Below are 9189 nucleotides of genomic sequence, written 5' to 3'. Positions count from 1 at the left end.
CTGTCTGACTTATTTCACTTAGCATAATATTCCCTAGGTCCATCCATGTTGACACACATGGTAAGATTTCATTCTTTTTCATGGCTGAGTAATATTCCATTGTAGATATGTACCACCTCTTCTTATTCAATTGTGCAGTGATGGGTACTTAGGTTGCTTCCATATCTTGGTTATTATAAATAATGCTGGCATGTGCACTTGAAAAGAATGTCTATTCTGCTGTTTTTGGGGGGAAATGGTCTGAAAATATCAGTTAAATCTACCTGTTCTAATTGAATCTATAAGGCTGCTATTTCCTTACTGATTTTCTGTCCCGAAGATATATCCGTTGATAACAATGGGGTGTTAAAGGCCTCTACTATGACTGCTTTACTGTCAATTTCTCCTTTTATGTTCATAAATATTTGCTTTATAGAGTTAGATGTTCCTATGTTGGGTGCATAAATGTTTACAAGGATTATATCCTCTTGTTGGATTGATCCCTTTATCATTATGAAATGTCCTTTGTCTCTTAGTATAGCCTTTGCTTTGAAGTCTATCTTGTCTGATATAAATATTGCTACCGAAGCTTTTTTGGTTTGTTTGTTTCTACTTATATAAAATCTCTTTTTCCATCCCTTTACTTTCAGTCTGTGTGTCTTTCAGTCTAAAGTGGGTCTCTTGTAGACAGCATATGTGTTTTCTTATCCATTTAGCTACCTTATGTCTTTTGATTGGAGCATTTAATCATTTACATTTAAAGTGATTATTGATAAGTATTTAGTTATTGCCATTTTATTAGTCATATTTAGGTTCTTTTTTCCCCCCTTCTTTTTCTTAAAGTAGTCCCTTTAGCATTTCTTGTAATAATGGTCTGATGGTGATGAGCTCATTTAGCTTTTTCTTATATGGTAAGCTCTTGAACGCTCCTTCAATATTAAATGATAGTCTTAAAAAAATAAAAACAAACAAATTAAAAATTAGATAATAGCCTTGCTGGGCAGAGTAGTCTTGGTTGTAGGTCATTGTTTTTCATCACTTTGAATATTTCATGCCAATCCTTATGGCTTGCAAAATTTCTGTTGAGAAATCAGCTGACAGTCTTATAAAAGCTCACTTGTAGGTAACTAACTGCCTTTCTCCTGCTGCTTTTAAGATTCTCTCTTTGTCTTTAACTTTTGGCATTTTATTTATGACATGTGTTGGTGTGAGCCTATTTGGGTTCATTTTGTTTGGGACTCTCTGCACTTCATCAACTTGCATGTCTATTTTCTTCATCTGGTTAGGGAAGTTTTCAGTCATTATTTCTTCATATAGGTTCTCAACCTCTTGGTCTCTTTCTTCTCCTTCTGGTACCTCTGTGATGCAAACGTTGTTACACTTGATGTCCTAGAGCTTTCTTAAACTATCTTCATTTTTTGGATCCTTTTTTCTTTTTATGTTCCCATTGGGTGTTTTCTGTTACTTTGTCTACCAAATGCTGATTTGATCCTCTGCTTTATTAAATCTGCTGTTAATTTCTTCTAGTGTATTCTTTTTAGCAGTTATTGTGTTCTTCACTTGTCATTAGTTCTTTTTATGGCTCCTGTGCTGTTTTTTATGCTTACTATTTCTTTGTCGACATTCTCATTAAGCATTCTTACACCCACTGTACTGGATTCTGTATCTGGTAGATTGCTTGTCTCCATTTTGTTTAGTTCTTTTCTTTCTTTTTTTAATCCTTACCCGAAGACATGTTTTCTATTTATTTTTATTTATTTCTTTATTATTATTTTTCAATCCTTATCCAAGGATATTTTTTGCATTGCTTTTCAGAGAGTGGAAGGGAGAGAAAGAGAGAGAGAAACATCAGTGTGATAGAGTCACATTGATTGGTTGCCTCCTGCACACACCACGACCAAGGCCAGGGATCGAGCCTGCAATCAAGGTGTGTGTCTTTGGCTGGAATCAAACCCACTACCCTTTAGTCCAAAGGTTGATGCTCTAATCACTGAGCCAAATTGGCAAAGGTAGGATATGTTTTTTACTGACTTTAGAGAGAGGAAGAAAGAGAGAGAGAGGGGGAGAGAGAGAAAGAGAGAGGGAGAAAGAGAGAGGGAGAGAGAAACATCAATCAGTTGCTTCTTGTATGCACCCTGACTGGGGATCAAACCTGCAACCTATGTATGTGCCTTGGCGGGGAAACAAACACACAACCATTTTGGTGTATGAGACAATGCTCCAAGCAACTGCGCCACCCAGCCAGAGCTCGTTTAGTTCTTTTTCCGAAGGTTTCTCCTGTTCTTTCATTTGGGAGATATTTCCTTGACTCCACATTTGGCTGCCTTTCTGTGTTTGTTTCTGTGTATTAAGTATATCTGCTACATCTCCCCGTCTTATCAGGTTGACCTTACATAGGAGGTGTCTTGTGGGGCCCAAGACACCTTGGAGTCTTCCTGTTCACCTGAGCCAGGTGCTCTAGAAGTGTCCTTTATGTGGGTTGTGTGTGCCCTCCTGTTATAGTTGAGCCTTGATTGCTGTTGGCATGTCAGTGGGTGGGGTTGACCCTCAGGCTGATTGGTTGTAAGTATTGGCCATGACCATAGCACATGAGCTACTGTATGGGGGCTGACCCTTCAGAATGAGATTTGCCCCAGTGGACTCTGCTGAGACCTGCTGAGACCACCCTTTGGGTATGCTACTTGTGGAGCTAATGGGGTGGTGTTCTGTTGTGGTCTGAAACTGGCTATCACTTGTAGTGTCTCTTAGGCTGGGCTCTGGGGCAAGCCAAAGTCACCTACTGCTTGTGACCAGCTCGACACTGCCTGGTAGAAACTAGAAAGTGATCCATGGTTGGTATATGCCTATGCTGGGTCTGAAGGCACATGGGGGAGGCCACGCTGCAAAATGAGGCATGCCACCAGTACTGGGCCTGGCACAAGCAAAAGAGCACCCGGAGGCCTGCTACTCCCTGCTAGCTACCTGCAAGGTTCCACCACTGAAAGCCACTTGGGCAGTACCCAAGTTCAGTATGGCAGGGTTTCATGGAGTCACCAGGTTAATGCAGATTTAAATTTTGCCCTGTAGAGGAGGGGTCTCATTTCAGGAAAGATTGTGCCAGACTACAAGCCACGTGGGAATAGGGCTCAACACAAGGACAATGGCTACTGTTCTTCCAACTCTCACCTTGAAGTTTTTCCCTGTCTGTCTCTGGCATCTTCCAAGCCACTGTTCCTCCAATGGAGTCCAGGTGAGTACCTGTGAGTGAATGAATCTGTGTGCAGGCCCTTTAAGAAGATGCCTTGGTTTCCAGCAGCCTTTTGTTTCACCCAGTCAGACTGAATCCCTGCTGAGTTTCACAGCCAGGTATTGTGGGGACCCTTCTTCCCAACACTGGTTCTCTAGGCTGGGGAGCCTAGTGTGGGCTTGGGACTCCTCATTCCACAGGGGGAACCTCTGCATTTGAGATACCCCTTCCGATTCTTAACCGCCACACCTGGGTGTGGGATCAGCCCTTTTCATGTCTCCACCCCTCCTACCAGTTTTGATGTGGCTTCTTTATACCTTTAACTCAATTCTGACATTATCTACCTGGAGATGGCATCAGATTCTGCAGGTTAAGGGCTCAGTCCTACAATACCACCCCTGCTCCTCCATGTCAGATGCCAACCACCAAGTCCAGGTTGTTACCTTGTGCTTCTGACCTATACATTGGAGGTTCCCATGGCCTCCTCCTTGGGTTCAATTAATTTGCTAGAGTGGCTCACAGATCTCAGAGAAACACTTACATATGTTTACCAGTTTATTATAAAAGACATTATAAAATATGCAGATGAATCGTCAGATGAAGTACATAATGTGTAGTCTGGAGGGTTCAAGTACAGAATCTTCTCTCCCCATGGAATTGAACTGGGGTACACTGCCTGAGCATGTGGATATGTTCACCAACCCAGAAGCTTATCAACACTTGTTCAAGAGTTTTTATAAAGCTTCACCTGTAGCCCCTGCTCTTTCCCAAAGGACAGTGGATAGGACTAAAAGTTCCAACCTTCTAACCACTTGGTCTTTCTAGTGCCCAGCTCCATTCTGACATGATCTAAGGGTCCTCTGAGTAATATCTTTAACATAAACTCAGATGTGCTTAGAAGAGGCACCTTATAAGTAACAAAAAACACTCCAATCATTCAGGAAATACCAAGGGTTTTAGGGGTTTTGTGTTAGGACCTGGGAACAAAGACCAAATATGTTTCTTATTTTTCCACATCTATCTTTGTCAGTTTAATTTTCAGACCCAGCCAAGGACCCTAAGATAATCAAGGAAAGGCTTTTCCATCCTTACAGGTTCTCCTTCTAAATAAGCAGGCTTTATTGAGTGCCTATCCTGTACCCTATACTTTGCCAGTTGCTTTTACATATGTTATGTCATGTAATCTTCACAGCACTATGAGGCAAATTTTAATATTTTCAGTTCTACAGATTAGAAAAATTGAAGCTTCGAGAGATTGTTTTCTTTGCCTAAGAACTCTGGAGTCAGAGTTCAAATGCAGGTCTCCCAGACTGCGAGCCCATGGCCTCAGCGCTACCTTAAACTGCTTCTGAGAAACTTAGCCTTGAGCCTTCTATGCCACCATAGCCTAGTCCTCACCATTCTGCAGCTTTCTCTTGTAGCCTTGCGGCAAAGTGAAAACAAACCAACACAAAATAAAACTTTAACCTTTGGTTTAAGGTTATAGATATCAACCATCCCTAAGGACAGGGGGTCAAGACTGAGTTTGACCAGGTTTGGATTACTCTTTTTTTTTTTTTTTTTAATATATCTTTATTGATTTCAGAAAGAGGAAAGGAGAGGGAGAGAGAGAGAGATAGAAACATTAATGATGAGTCACTGCTCGGCTGCCTCCCACACGCCCCCTGCTGTGGATAGAGCCCAAAACCCGGGCATGTGCCCTGACAGGGAATCTCCTGGATCCTAGGTCGATGCTCAACCGCTAAGCCATGCCTTGCTGGGCTGATTACTCTTGATTTCTAGCACACAACTTTGATAGTCTAACAGTTCTCTTTTGAGATTATGGTTTTATTCCCATATTTTTGGTAGTTACTAAATATATTATGTAAGAAGCTGTTTATAGATGTCTGCATTTGAGAGAAGGTTAAGGAGACCCAGAGTTGCTTTGAGTCATCAAGAATTTGGCTTTCATGACAACACTTCTTACAAAGGAGCTAAAAAGCTTTAATTTCTGACATGGAGATAGGCATTCCCTCAAATTCTGACTTGATAAAAATGATATAATTTTAATTTTTAAGTGAACTGCAGAGTGCAGAATAAAATCCAGAGAGGTCAAGACAAAGTAAAAGTGTGAACTTTGAGAAACAGAAGAGTGTCAAGAATTACTTTCACCCTGAGAGTATTTTCTAAACCCCAGGGAACTTTGTTGGTGTTTTGATGACTTCATGGAATGGAGGAAATTGATGATGAAGCTTAGATGGAAGTCTAACAGATGACCCCTTGTTGTATTAAAAACAAAACAAACAAAAAAACCCCCCCAAGATTTAGTAACCTAAAATAACAATGTATTATTACATGCTATCGATTGACTAGGCTCAGCTGGGAAGTTCTCTCTTTGAGGGTCTTCTGGGTTGCAGCCAGAGAGAGGTTTTAGTCATCTGAAGGCTTAACTGTCAACCCAGGAGGACTCAGTCACATGGCTGGCTGTTGTTTGGTCCCTTTTCACATTATCTCTCCAGTTATCTTGGTCTTCTCACAGAATGACAGTTGAGTTCCAAGAGGAAGCACCTCCAGAGCAATATTCCAAGAGGTACAGTCAGAAGTCACAAGGCTTGTTATGACTTAATGTTGGAAGTTCCAGAATGTCATCTCTGCTGTATCCTATTGGCTAAACAAGTCATTAAGCCCAGCTAAGGTTCAGGAGGAGGGGAATTAAATTTCACTTTCTGATTTGATGAACAGCATGCACATACATGTAGAGAAGGAATTGAATTTGACCATTTTTTGAGAAGATCTGCTATACCCCCAAATAAAGCCAGGTGCTTATCTAAGCTCCACTCTGAGTCTAAGGGAATATGAGAAACAAATGTATTATACAGAATGAAATGAGAAAGGACCTTTCTCTTCTAGATTCCTCTCTCAGGTGAAGGTGGAAAAATATCTCTACTGAAAGTCTTGAATCACAGTTGATTCTTAAGGAAGTTATGGCCAGAATTTTCACTATCTATGTGGTATAAAAAAATAGAATAAAATAGTGAATCTAGTTTAATGTGGTCCCAGAATTGTAATACATCCAAGAACCTGGCAGAGAGTTGCAAAACCTCTCTGAAGGAAAGTTAACATAAGCCTCGAAAAACAAAACAAAAAAACTCCCACTGATAAAGTTCCAAAAAACAGGGTCCAATAATCAAAAAACACAAATATACCAAGCAATAATAGGTGAGAGGCAGCAGAAATAATAGCAGAATCAGACTTGCAAAGGCTTCATGCTGGAATTATTAATTGCAGAGTATAAAATAAATGTATTTCAAGAAATGAAGATGAGGCTTGAAGAGATTAAGAACAGCAAGAAACTATAAATTACAAACATGCCACTTTTTAAAAAATTTATTTCTAGAAATGAAAAGTAAAACCATTGAAATTAATAATGCAAAACATGGGTTTAACACTCGATTAGACACAGCTATATCCAAGTCAGAATTAAAAAGAAATCTCTACCTCAATACATCATAGCAATTTTTCAGAACAGGAAAGACAAAGAGAAGATCTTAAGACCCACCAGGAGGAAAGTGAGCTCTTTTCTGAAGCAGCCTCACATCATAGTGTAATGCAGTAGATAAGACTGTAAGGCATTACAGTGGCATGTGTGGTTGGTAAGAGCGTGACCTCTGGAACTACCTGACTGAGTTTCAATACTGATTCTACCACTTGCAATTACCTTTTGACAAGTTACTTTTCCTCTCTATGACTCAGTTTATTCATTTACAAAATATGATTAATAACATTTTCAGTTTCTTATATTGTGAAAAATGCACGCACATTTCCCAGAAGAGTGTATAGCATTAATAAATGCTATTATTATCAAAGGAATTGGAAAGGGAATTTATCAGCAGCAATAACAAAAAAACAAAAGGTAGTCAACTTAGCTATCAACCTAGAATTTTTTATTTACTCATATATTTATCTGTATCTTTGTTCACTATTACTTCTTGCATTTCAGACTGTCCATCTGTTATCCTATTTCTTTTACCAAATGTACAACCTTTATAATTTCTTTTTGTGAAAAGTTATTGGTAGTTAACTCCCTCAGTTTAATATTTGAAAGTCACATGAAATATGAAAAACACAGTGAAAAGTCACTTGAAACCCAACAGGGTTTAACAGGTTAAAAGTCTGACCATCTCAAATGCTTTCAGGAGAATGAATTGGTAAAACCAGTATGGAAGAGAGTTGGGTATTACCTAGGAATGTTGATCATAAACACATTCCAAAGTATATAATCTGGAGAAGTTTTTACATGTGTACACGAAAAGTGTGTCTGAGAATATTCATAGGAGCACTGTTTCTAACAGCCAAAATCTGACAATCATCTAAGTCTTCACAGACTTATGGAAGTATGGATAATTAAATTTTGTTACACTCATACCGGTAGCAATATCATGACTGAATCTCAAAAGATAAAGCTGAATAGAAAAAAATAGTTACTACATTATTCAATTTGTAGAAAGGGAAAAAACATGGAAAAACTAAATAATATTTTGCTTGGGGATACATTGATATGCTAAAAGAATAATTAACACAAAATTAAGAGTAATGCCCCCCCCCCAGGATCAGGGGTACATAAAGGAGTGTGGAGGTACTAGTAATATTCTATTTCTCAGGCTAGTGAGTAAGAAGAGAGATAACACTTTTATTTTTCTTCTTTATTGCCCGCATTTTTGTTTGTGTGAAGGTCTCGTGAATACAAAAAACATCATGTAGACCTGGCCAGTGTGGTTTAGTTAGCTGGGTGTCGTCCTGTGCACTGAAAGGTTCCTGGTTCGATCCTCAGCCAGGGCACATGCTGGATTGCAGGCTAGATCTGTGTTTCTCTCTCACATCTATGTTTCTTTCTCTCTCCCTCTCCCTTCTGCTCTCTCTAAAAATCAATTAAAAAATCTAAATAAAAATTTAAAAAACATCATGTTTAATTTTAAGAAAATTAATTTACATTAGATTTAAAGTACACATTGCACAAGGCTAATGGGAAAATCAGCCTTGGTCATTGCAAGGGTTCTCCAATTTGAGTTATAAAACTTCCTCCCTAATTTGAGGTTTATGCAAAGGTCCTGAGGTCCTACATGAGCCAGCACATCAAGGAGGCCCCTCTGGTCATCAGCCATTGTCCACAATGATCCACTGACCAAAGCCTGCAGCTTTCTTTTTTTAAAAAATTTATCTTTATTGTTGAAAGTATTACCCATCAGGACCAGTTATTTCCACCCCACACATAGAATGCAGGGATCTTTGGGGACAAGGAACGGGGGAGAAGCTGGAGGTCCTCAGGCTTAGAATTCAATTTCCTCAGCACATCACACAGCTGACCCTTCTGAGACCTTCCCAGCTCCCCATGTAATTTAGCCTCTGTTTTCAAGCTGTGTTTCTTTGATCTCTCTGTGGATTTTTATGCCAGTGCCATACTTTTTATTTATGAGAGCTTCGAAATACACATTAACTTTTTAACAAGTCCTCCCTTGTTATATTTCTCCGTTTGGTTTTTATTAGTCTTAAGTAGTTGCCTCTGTCTACTTGGGGATGAAATGTCCTCAGAGGAAGAATCTCCAATCACCATATTCCCTGGATTACCCCCTTTTCACGCCCATTCTTCCCTGATATGACCTTGACTTTCAAGCTCTTTCTAAGAAGAAAGACGAGTTCTCTATAGAAAGTCATCACCTTGCCTACTTCCCCCTCTTTACCTGTTTTTGGCCAGTTTGACATCATTTCTACTTCAGAATAAATTGCAAATCAGCTTAATTAAATTTAAAATAGAGAACTGATCATTTAGAGCATAGTTCCAGTATCACAATTATACTAAAGTTTACACAACAAAAATCCTTTCTCCCAATTGAACAATTTATGTACTTGCTTGAGGGGATACCTACTCTCTCAAACAAAAAACCTCTATCTGAAACCCTGGATGCCCTTGGCTTTCACATTGGTAAATAAAAAGTTCCATTTTGTTT

This window comes from Miniopterus schreibersii (genome assembly GCF_964146895.1).
Source record: "Miniopterus schreibersii genome assembly, chromosome: 2".
Taxonomy (NCBI): domain Eukaryota; kingdom Metazoa; phylum Chordata; class Mammalia; order Chiroptera; family Miniopteridae; genus Miniopterus; species Miniopterus schreibersii.
Note: the sequence above shows the minus strand (reverse complement) of the source record.